Raw genomic sequence first — 12,419 nt, forward strand, 5'->3', positions numbered from 1 at the left:
ACGGTAGAGACATCCTGATACAAAACACAATAGTTTCTCTGTTCCAAAGCAACAATGATTAATAACGAACATTAAAAACGCCTTATTTACCGAATTCATCACAGCTAGCAGTTATGTGCGTATTATATCAAAGCTTCTGTCACGTTCAGCTGTCGTGTCACATCATTTTATTCCGTTTCGAAAGCTTGTTGGTTTCAATGCCACTTTGCGCTACATTAACGCACAGCAGCAGATAACGAAGTGGAAATTGTTCTCGGAGTCGTTTCGCCGAGGAAAAGCTTTCAATTAATGATCCGGTTTATTTATAAGATACAGAATCAGCCGTAATGGCGTAATCGAGGGCATCAGCGGTGCACAGTTATTAGGCACATGATTTCAGACGTTTGTCTCTGTTTGAGCAATCGTTTTATTCATGTATATCTGCATAGTTTGACGTGACTCCGGTGCTTAGATACCAATTTGAGGTGCTTGAACAAGCACAAAATTCTTCTTGCTCGATGCTAACCGGATATTCCCGAGCTGTTCACCATGATGATTGAGGCTCCAGACTGTGACAAACCTGTCAAAATACCCCAGAGTCAAATCCATGCAAATTTTTACCCTCACAGCTAAATTCTTCTCATTTTTCTCCTACATTCTGGTGAGAGATGGTTTTTCATACTCGGGTGTAACGTATGTTGTGTGTGCAAACCAGTCAAATACGCTTAGAGATAAAATTAGAACACAGTTATCCGTAATTGACGAAAGCCAGGACAGCTGCAGCTGGTCGATTCGCGTTCCTTACGTTCTTTACAACTCTTTAAGAAACCCCCGAAGACCGAGTTCTCCCAAGGAGGCGCTCATAGGGATCGTCTGTGTAGAAACTTCCTCGGTTCTTACCCCTTTGATTTACATCTATTTAGAGGTCCTAGGCTCTTTAAACAAAGAATGAAACACTGTGCTGTTACAGAAAAACAATCAACCAAAGTGTTCATGTATTGCAGCCTGGTGGGAAGCAGAGTAACTGTTGCCACTAGTTGTCCATTTTTACTTTTAGTTAACGTCGTCGTTCTTCTGGCTGCTCCCTGTTCAGGGTCGCGGTAGCAGATCATCTGTTCTACATATTTTGATCTTGACGCCCTTTCCCAGAGCGACGTACAAAACTGCTTTGAAGTGTCAATAAATACTGATACCGGTTCACTAGGTTACAGACTTAGGATACCTTCGAACGAAAACCTTGTTCATATTTAATATAACATAACATAAAACAAACAAGGAAATAAGGATCGTCAGTAACTCGGGTGTTCGGACATCTAGGGGAAGTGCAGTCCACCACCTCTGTGCCAGAACAGATGAATCTTGATGTATATCTACCCCTTACCCTGAGAGATGGTGGGAGCAGTCGAGCAGTGCTTATAGAACCCCTAAAGCAACCCTCCCATTTAATCCAGGCTTGAAACTCTGGTACCCCTTTTCCACAAAAAGACCCGGGTGCTGGTTCAGAGCGAGCGCTAGTGCTGGTTCAAAGTTGGTTCCACTGGTGAACCTTCTAAGAACCGGTTTTCCTTTCCATCAGTTAGAGAGCATCACAGAGCCGAGTGTGACGTCACTGTATACGTGTCACGTGTCCCAGCAACGTTGGCGCAGCAGCGACAAACACAAACACAACAAAAATAGTGGACGTTGCTTTACTGTTAATGCTCATGGCTTTGTGAACCTACATTAACACTCCGTGTAATCTGTATAAACGGAGGTTGTGATGGAGAAAGTACTTAACATTATTTTATCATTAACACAGAAAAGAGTTAGCCTTAGCATGTAGCTACCTACTATCATGTGTGCTGATAACTGATCATATTGCGGTAAAGTAAAAGTGTATTAAACATTAGCATACATAAGGTACATTATCAAATGCGCTAACAGTAGCCCCGCCCACAGCCCCACCCACAGCTCCTGACACAAGCGGTTCTTAAGTCTAGACCAGAGACGTTTTGGTGCTACATAAGAACCACTTTTCCTGGTTCAGAGCCGGTGCTTTGGCGGTCGAAACAGAAAGAACTGGTTCTAAATTAGGCTCTGAACCAGCACTCAAACTGCCTCGGGGGAAAAGGGGCACAGGAGAGTTTCTAAAAATGTAAAACAACTACAAACAACTGTTTACTTGCTAATCGTGTTACCATCGTCCTCCATCCAGAACAACGATTGTCTTTCCTTGATTTTTAAACCTGACTTCTGGGTAGTTAAACTTTCTGAACTGGAAGTTTTATACAGTGGAAATGTTGAGAATTCAGGAGCAGTTAAAAGAGCAGCTTTAACATGGACTGTAACAAAGCGCTGACACCGGAGACTCCTTCCGAGCTCGAGAATCCAACAGCACCGTGTTAGTTATAAACACCGCTACAATTCTTAGATTATCATTGTTGCTGACATTGTAAATAATTGCACGATACCGATCATTTTTCAGTTTGTATTATTTTCTATATTAAGCGAGCGTAATATTCAGAATGTCGTGTCCACACCGTGTCGAACTTCGCTCGTCTTTGTGCTTCCTGATGTGCGTTTGCGCTCGTCGTTAGTCGCCTGGTGAAGTCTTCATCCTCCAGCAGCTCTTTTCAGCAGCTAGGTGTTACTGCTCTGTATTCTGCCTGACCCGTGAGTCGTTTCGGATAATAACCATCTGTCAAACGAATTGTAAACGGAAAGTGGTGTTATAACTCAGCGCAAGCTTTAATGAGACCGTGCGTCTTGAGGTGTGGGAGTTTTTTTTCTTTCTCTCTCCTGCTGGTTTGCTTGCTTTCATTTCGCTGATTAATGAAGGCTTCACTAAAGCAGGACCAAAAATTCCTTTTGGCTCTTCCATGTGTCTTGAGGTGTCTTTGGAGCGTTTGACATTAAAAGCCTGCTGCAATCCGCACAATTCGCTTCTTGACGCCGGGAGCATGACGAGTAATATCAGATGTGCCTGTGTAGTGTTCTGTGAAGATTTGATGAAGCCTAGCGGTTTAGAAGTGCTGACAAACGTTGACGTTTTTTTGTCACAGTCCTGAAGTGATTTCCGTGTTTATTCATTTGCTTATATCACCATTTTTTTGAAATTCATACATCCTGTACATCAGTGTTCAAGGTTCAGCGAACTAATTGGATATTTTTTTTCTCTCTCTTTTTTCCTTTTATCATTACTATTTGCGTTGGAACCAAACGAGACGCATTTCCTGTCGTGTCGCTGCTTCTTCTTTGGGACTCGCATCGGTTTCATCCATAACGTTCAGTTATCTGTGTATTGATGACACTTTGATTTGTGTGTAAAAATTGCTTATAACACCTAACATGATCTAAAAACCTTGTGTTGTTTTTTTTTGTCTAAGGTTTTTACATCGTATTTCGATTTTAGGTTTCAAGCATCTTTGAATCCGCTGAATTTAATCGTACGAACTGAGCCGCTGTTTCCGACACCCAGACAAGTTTTACTTGAATAGTCAGCGATCGGATGTCACGGTTTCTAATCTCGATGTCTGTACGGACGATTATACGACCTGTTTAACTAGCTAGTTACGCGCTGTTAATTCTTGCTAGTATTCTTCATGCTTGTTTACACTAAATGCACTAAACCTAATGGAAGGTTTTTATACAATTATACTTTTTTTATAGATTTCATATGTTTGTAAAATCTTGTCTGAGTTAAGTGTTTGTTGTATTTTCTGTAATCTTCCTAACTGAATAGTACAGTATAGTTGTACACTGAGGTTATTTACTTTCCCCAACGTATAATTCCAGAACTTGGCCTCAAACCAGTGACGTATTTAGACTTTTATCTTCTGCTGGTTCTATCGGTACTTGACACTGTAGAAGAAAAGCTGCACCATAAAGCAAAAAAATCAGCAGATTAAAATGAAAACTAATTTTATTTCCTTCAATGGTTTTGTCTCAGAATTGTGGTGCGTAATCGGTCCATCTGTGTGCAGCCAGACCTACGACCCTCATTTCCCTGACTAACGAATGACGACGGACTGGTATCATTTCTTCTCCGCTGATGATCCAGTGGTAAACTAAAGGGAAACGTCGTGATTTTTTCCTTCCTAGCAGTGGTTATTAATCACTGGTGTTATTTTGTCCATGGTGCTTCTTTTTCCTGCTCTAAGCTCCACCTCCATCATCTCCACAACTTGATTGGTGGCCATGTTTTTGAGTCCCCAGTGGTCAGAGAATGTAAGCTGTCAGGCCGTCTGTTTGAATGATGGTGAAGGGGGTTGTGGTGGGCTCTCTCTCTCTCTCTCTCTCTCTCTCTCTCTCTCTCTCTCTCTCTCTCTCTCTCTCTCTCTCTCTCTCTCTCACTGAGCTCGACCTCTCTCCCATCTGGATTGTTGATCAGTAAGAGGAAGCCCAAAGCCTCTAAGCCACTATAAATAGGCTTCTGTCTGTCCGTGTCACGCTCTCGCTCTTTCCCCTCCTTCTCCTCCCCCCAGAGCTCAAGGGACAGCCAACTCCCTGATTACGCAGTGCCTCTTCCTCCCTGGCACTTGGATTCAGCTCTGTTGAACCATGCAGCTCTGCTGTGCTAAAGATAAAGATTAACTTCAAGCACTGGAACTGGATTCTATGCATCCAACACTGAAAGCATAGGCATTTTTTTTTTGCCCTTGGGTCAACAAGCAATGACCGACTCTGTTCCTTCTGTGATCATAAATAGTGTGGCGCTTTTAAGGATTTATATAGAGAGAAGGTTTTTTTGTTTGGGAAGCAGAGGGAAGGGAAATAAAAGGGAAATAAGCATCACAAGGCTGTGGGAGACTGATGTAATGGGCAGCTCATGTAAGACACGCTCAGTGTAGACGTGCTGCATATGGAATCCAGGCCATGAAGGAGTTCGAAGCACAAACCGTCAGGAGGCCAGTGGAGTGTGTAGAGGTGGGAGGAGATTGCGGATTCGTCCCAGGAATAAAACGTGGAAAACGAGACGTTACGCTCTAGCAACGCAAGCAACAACGTGCCACTGTCTTACTGATCATTTTAATGAGCTTTCTTAAGTAATTTAAGACTTCGTTCTTTTCTCTCTCTCTCTCTCTCTCTCTCTCATTTTTCATCAAGTATACCTAACCATAATACACCACGCTGTCAAACCCAGTCCATTTATCACCTTCATCCATCTCTAACCAATCCTGCGTCTTTTTTCCTTAGAAACACTAAGAAGCCGCCTGTTCTCCATAACAGCAGCTCGTTTAGATTGACTTGCGATATAAAGGCAGGACGAAAGCCGCGAAAGTACGGCAGACGTGCGCGACGTTCCAGCTGTGACGTTTTGCCGAGGAAATGGAAATGTAGCAAGCAGCCTTGCGTGTAATGACTAATAACACTGATGTTCACACAGCCCACCTCCAGTGTTCATGTCTGATGGAGGAGGTAATTGGGATAAGTGACACTGAGAAAAGCCTAATAGAGGCTGCGATCGCTGTGTTATCAACAATGCAAGACGGATCACAGTACAAGACCGTTTGTTTTTTTCTTTTTAGATGATTTATGAATTTTATTTTATTTTTTTTATTTTTTTTTTTTTATATTTGAGTTAACCTGAAATTACAACATTAAATGCTACTGTGCTAAATTAAGTTACGATTTATCTCTAACATTTATCCCTAACGATCAAGTCTGAGGTGACGGTGGTGAGGAAAATCTCCCTGAGATGAGAGAGAAACCTCGAGAGGAACCAGATTCAGAAGTGAACCTCGTCCTCATTTAGGTGACACCAGACAGGAAATAATGTCAATGTAAATAACGTCCTTTCTACAACAGTCTGTAGTCCGGTGGAACTGTGGAACCGAGAGCTCCTGAGGAACCGACGATTCCTTCCTGCTGAACTTTTCAAACGATGCAATGGAAGTTCAAAGACTTTGTGATAGCTTCCAAGTGGTTCTATCCACAACAATCCCATGAGTCATAGGCCGTTCCTGACGGTCTATCCCCAGAAGTGTGCACCACCAAGAGACGACACTCCGACCAGAGGTAGGGCATCAGGATGGATCGGGCAGGTCCGGAAAGAAGAAGAAGAAGCAGTGTGTGAAAAGAAAGCCTTTTCTTTCTAAACATCTTCTGGATAGAAAATTAATTGATATTGTGAAAGCTGTCATTCGGACCAGAAAGCACGCCGCAGAATCGGACCCTACAGGATGTGGTGCGATTGCACATTAAACGTGAATGTAAACGTTATCAGCTCTGCACTTGTTCAGGAAGTAAAGCAACCTGTTAATGGATGATGCATCATTAGTTTCCACAACACAGGAGAACGTTGTAAGAAACAGAACAGGTGAGATATCTGACTTGATAATCAAGTAAAACCAGCCCGATGCTGCGGTTGGACACGGTTGGAATAATCGGGCTCGGATTCGGTCCTCAGCAGAATTGGTCTTAGTACACTGAGGGGATAAACACTCATTATTTAATGCATGTTGAAAACCGATTTGTTCTCCGTGGTTACGTCTGTTTCATGACTAAAAAAGCCTTTCTGTCGTGTGGTAGTGAGTGAAACGCTCGTAATATCTAGACTCTCACTCACACACTCATCCATTCCCTACCGCTTATCCGAACTTCTCGGGTCACGGGGAGCCTGTGCCTATCTCAGGCGTCATCGGGCATCGAGGCAGGATACACCCTGGACGGAGTGCCAACCCATCACAGGGCACACACACTCTCATTCACTCACACACACACACTCTCATTCACTCACACACTCACACACTACGGACAATTTTCCAGAGATGCCAATCAACCTACCATGCATGTCTTTGGACCGGGGGAGGAAACCGGAGTACCCGGAGGAAACCCCCGAGGCACGGGGAGAACATGCAAACTCCACACACACAAGGTGGAGGTGGCAATCGAACCGCCAACCCTGGAGGTGTGAGGTGAACGTGCTAACCACTAAGCCACCGTGACACCCCCCCCCCCCCCCCAATATCTAGACTTTTATTTTTTTTTTTAAAAACTATCAATCCAAAGCCACAACAGGTTATAGATATGATTATAGTTTATCCCACTATAGTGTGCAAACACCCCTCACTGCTCACTGTGTAATAGTCTTAGCTCTGATCCTCTCACATCATAGTCGCGTCACAGTGTCGTGGGTTTGGGGTTGTTGTTTTTTTTGGTTCTTGTTTTCTTTTTAAGGAGCTGAACAGGAAATCTGCCCTCTGTTATTGAGCAATTCTTATCTCTTTATCTTCTCACTATTTACCCTTCACTTCACTTCCCTTCCCTCCCATGCTGCTCCTGCTCCCAACACTGACCTTAATTCCTATTGCAAAAAAAATGAACACTGCTCTGCTGGAGTGAGTCAAGGGTCAGACACGAGGCACGGAGGAAAGGGGTGGAGATACATGGGAGGAGGAGGAGAAGGTTGTAAGAAAGTTATACTGGAGTAAGCGACAGTCGATGTTATTTTCCAGAATGTATTTCTTTCCCTCGGCTTAACCTCGACTCGCTAGAAGGAAAAAAGATATTAGTATTTCAGGACACGAGCCGGTCTCACGCTTCATAACCAGTGACCGATATTGCTGTTGTCATGACGACAGAACTGGGGGTTTTTTTGTGAGCTGGAAGATCACTTTTTTTTCCACGCTGGTTTACCGTAACAGAGCAGTAACACACTCTTATTCCAGGGGATAGGAGTGACATTTGGAGCGGTCACCGAACGGTCACGCTTCTGCTCCAACACTTGAAGAATGCAAAGCTTTTTACACGAGATTTTTTCTTCACTCACACATTCATTGGCTTCATTGTCCCCAAGATTAACAGGGAACGCACTGCATTCCTCATGGCTGCTTCACACAAAGCCTCCTTTGATAAACAGAGGTGTAGGATGTCCTGTAGGCAGAAGCACGACGTGACAAGGTGTTAAAAGAAATTCACTCCTGCTAGTGATAAACAGTCCGTTCGCTAGAGCTCGCGGACGCACGACGTTCCACTCGCTCGGTCGGAGAAGCTCGTTCCGACTCGACCCGGCCGCGATCTTGCCTTCGTTTTGCTCCGTAGTGTCCATTAAGGTGTCTAACACCGCACTCCGATGCTGACGTAGATCGGTATTGTATTGCAGTGTGTTGATGTGTTTAGATAAACGTATTATGGGAAACAATATGTCCAATGTACCTCACAATGTGTTGTTGCCTAGACAACAGGTATCCCTTCTGTATAGAACAACAGGAATGGGCGGGATTGTGGGAACGCTGACGTGCAGAATGAAACGTTACATCATTTACATAAAGGTGATAAATGTGTGATGTCAGGACAGACTACTACACCACACATGAAAAACAAAGAAAAGAAAAAAAAGAAAAAAAAAAAAAAGAAAAGAAAAAAAAGAAAAGAAAAGAAAAGAAAAAAAATAAAAAAAAAATAAGAAAACAAAGAAAAGAAAAGAAAAGAAAAGAAAAGAAAAAAAAAAAGAAAAGAAAATAAAAGAAAAGAAAAGAAAAGAAAAGAAAATAAAATAAAAGAAAAGAAAATAAAATAAAATAAAAAAAAATAAAAGAAAAAAATGAAAGAAACAAAAAAAAGAAAAGAAAAAAAAATGACAAGAAAAGAAAAAAAAAAAAAAAAAACAAAAAAACAAAAAGAAAAAAAACAAAAGGAAAATGAAAAAAAAAAATAAAAAAAAACAAAGAAAATGAAAAGAAAAAAAAAGAAAATAAAAGAAAATAAAAAAAGAAAAGAAAACTAAAAAAAAGAAAATAAAAAAAAAGAAAAAAGAAAAAAGAAGAAGAAGAAGAAAGAAAAGAAAAAGAAAAGAAAAGAAATAAAAAAAAGAAAATGAAACAAAAAGAAAAAGAAAAAAAAAGAAAAGAAAAAAAAGAAAAGAAAAGAAAAGAAAAAGAAAAATAAAAAAAAAAAAGAAAAGAAAAAAAATAAAATAAAAAAAAAAGAAAAAAAAAAAAGACAACGAAAAAAAGAAAAGAAACAAAAATAAAAAAAAAAAAAAAGCAAAAGAAAAAAATGAAAAAATAAAAAAAAAGAAAAGAAAAGAAAAGAAAAAAAAGAAAAAGAAAAAGAAAAAAAAAAAAAAGAAAAGAAAATAAAAAAACAAAAAAAAAAATAAAAAAAAAATAAAAAAAAAAAAAAAAAAAAAAGAAAAAAAAAATAAAAGAAAAGAAAAATAAAAAAAGAAAAGAAAAAAAAAAAAGAAAAGAAAAACAAAAAAAAAAAAACAGGAAAGATAAAAATAAAGGAAAAAAAAGAAAAAAAAAAATAAAAGAAAAAAAAAAAGAAGAAAAAAAAGAAAAAGAAAAGAAAAGAACAAGAAAATAAAAAAAAAGAAAAGAAAAAAAAGAAACAGAAAAAAGAAAAGAAAAGAAAAATAAAAGAAAAAAAAATGAAAAAAAAAAAGAAAATAAAAAAAAAGAAAAAGAAAAAAGACAATACAAAAGAAAAAAAAAAAAAGAAACGGAACACAAAAGAAAAGAAAAAAAAGTAAAAAAAAAAAAGAAATGAAAAAAAAGAAAAAAAAAAAAGAAAAGAAAATAAAGAAAATAAAAAAAAAAAATAAAGAAAAGAAAAGAAAAAAGAAAATAAAATAAACACGTAAAAGAAAAGAAAAGAAAAGAAAATAAAAAAACTAAAAAATAAAAAAAAAGAAAATAAAATAAATGAAAAAAAAATGTAAAAAAGTAAAAAAAATAACTAAAATACAAGAACAAGAAAATAAAATAAAAGAAAAGTAAAAAAAAAGAAAAGACAAAAAAAATAAATAAAATAAAATAAAAAAAAAAAAAAATAACAAAAATACAATAAAATAACAATAAAAAAAAAATAAAAAACAAAAGAAAATAAAATAAAAATAAAAATAAAGAAAATAAAATACAATAAAATAAAAAAAACTAAAAAATAAAAAAAAATAAAATAAAATAAATAAAAAAAATAAAAAATAAAAAAAAAGAAAATAAAACAAAATAAAATAAAAGAAAAGAAAAGAAAAGAAAATAAAATAAAATAAAACAAAAAAAAATAAAAAAAAATAAAAGTAAAATAAAAAAATAAACAATAAAATAAAACAAAATAAAATAAACCAAAACTAAACTAAAAACTAAAATAAACTGAATACAATAAACTAACAAAATAAAATTAAAACAAACGACCAAAATTACACACAACTAAAACTACAATACAATGAAACTGAAAACAACTTACAACATAAACAACAAACTACACTACAATAGCACCATTTACAATAAACACAATCACTACACTACACTACACTACACTACACTACACTACACTACACTACACTACACTACACTACACTACACTACACTACACTACACTACACTACACTACACTACACTACACTACACTACACCACACTACACCATACCCCACACTACACTACACTACACTACACTACACTACACTACACTACACTACACTACACTACACTACACTACACCACACTACACTACACTACACTACACTACACTACACCACACTACACCCCACAACACAACATACCTCACCTCTTATTTGAAATCTTATCCATTGGCCTTTTCTGATTTTGGGTAATATGATGATCTTAGATATATATATATATAGTTTTAATCTCCCAGATCTTGTTTTTGTTTGCTTTTGGTCCGGGGGCAGGATCTCGTGCTCTCATTGCCGCTGCCTGGGTTTGATTCATGAGCAAGTAGTAAATCCAGCCACTGAAAAGCTAACTCTCAGTGCTGGACTCAAGCCTGGATAAAAATGTGAGGGTTGTGTCAGAGAGGGCATTTGGTGTAAAACCACGTGCCAAATCAAATATGCGGACCAGATGATCCACTGTGGTGACCCTGAACAGGGAGCAACCAACAGAACAACAACTCCTCCCAGATTTGTTTTCCTCATGTATGTCATGATACTAATCAACTGAACAGAGACATCATGTTCCTCTTGACAGATACACAACCAAACGGATAACAACGATGCTTATGATGATCATGTTTCCTTCCCGGTTTGTTTGTGTTCTAACACAGTAGCATGGCTGACAGTATGGAGGAGTCGGGCACTTTAGGGGAAATTGCTGGATTCAGCATAATGAATACACCAAAAAAATGCAACGTTAAAGAGTCACAGATTTAGAAAACTCCAAATAACTAATCCTCATAAATACATAAAAAATACAAACATGAATTGCTTATATCTTAAAGCAAATGTAGATCCAACCCAGATTAATATATATAATGTGTTCGGTTTTTAAACATGGAGCATATTAAATCCTCGCTCGTCCGTCAGCCTCCTATTTATTTGTTTGTTTGTTTGTTTGTTTATTTATTTATTTGCACTTTCAGTTCAGCAGATTATCAGTCTTGATGTCGTTGTGGATCGTGCTTTAGCTTGAAGAATGCTTGCAGTGCTTTCGCTAGCTCAGGCAGTTTCCCGGCATCTACGTCACGTGACTGAACTCGTGTGTTAGCTAGCGAGCGTGATTAGCCTCTGCTGTATCTCTGTCACTATGTGTTGGTACTGAACCAGGGATAAAGTGGCATGTTTAATATGATGCTGTTGGTGTTTGGGTCTCTGCTGCTTCTCACGCTCAGGTCAGATACAACACACTTGCCTTGACTGTGTTCTCAGATCATTTTATTTATTAATATTTATTTTAATGCCCTTCCCCCATTTTTCCTAAATCCCCATTACACACTCTCCCTCCTCTTTTACTCTTTCTTTCTTTCTTTCTTTCTTTCTTTCTTTCTTTCTTTCTTTCTTTCTTTCTTTCTTTCTTTCTTTCTTTCTTTCATATAAGAAAAGCAAAATGTGTAGCCTATTATTGGAACGTCAACCACAGAGCTGCTCCAGTAACTAATAGGTTTCTGCCCTTCGGCACTTTTCTGTTTTGCCTTAACACACTCCCTGGACTTTTGTTTTTGAAAGAACATGTGGTTTACTCCTATCACTCTCTCTCTCTCTCTCTCTCTCTCTCTCTCTCTCTCTCTCTCTCTCTCTCTCTCTCTCTCTCTCTCTGCCTCTCTCTCTCTTTCTCTCTGTGTGTGTGTCTCTCTCTCTGCCTCTCTCTCTCTCTCTACCTGTGTGTGTGTGTCTCTCTCTCTCTCTCTCTCTCTCTCTCTCTCTCTCTCTCTCTCTCTGTCTGTTTGTTTCTCTCTCTCTCTCTCTCTCTCTCTCTCTCTCTCTCTCTCTCTTTCTCTGTGTGTGTGTGTCTCTCTCTCTCTCTCTCTCTCTCTCTCTCTCTCTACCTCTCTCTCTCTCTCTCTACCTGTGTGTGTCTCTCTCTCGGTCTCTCTCTCTGTCTCTCTCTCTTTCTCTCTCTGCCTCTGTGTCTCTCTCTGCCCCCTCTTTCTTTCTCTCTCTGCCCCCCTCTCTGCCTCTGTCTCTCTTTCTCTCTCTCTCTCTCTACCTGTGTGTGTGTCTCTCTCTCTGCCCCCCTCTCTCTTTCTCTCTCTGCCCCCCCTCTCTGCCTCTCTCTC

At 38.7% G+C, this 12,419-nt stretch overlaps 1 protein-coding gene across 4 annotated transcripts in view; it reads left to right on the top strand.

Moving 5' to 3' along the window:
• The window catches only part of znf609a (zinc finger protein 609a), a 97,677-nt gene that overhangs the window by 54,427 nt on the left and 30,831 nt on the right, over positions 1 to 12,419 (top strand). The gene's annotated exons all lie outside the window — the stretch shown is intronic.

The sequence above is a fragment of the Tachysurus fulvidraco genome, chromosome 10, assembly GCF_022655615.1.
Source record: "Tachysurus fulvidraco isolate hzauxx_2018 chromosome 10, HZAU_PFXX_2.0, whole genome shotgun sequence".
In the NCBI taxonomy this organism is placed as follows: Eukaryota; Metazoa; Chordata; class Actinopteri; order Siluriformes; family Bagridae; genus Tachysurus; species Tachysurus fulvidraco.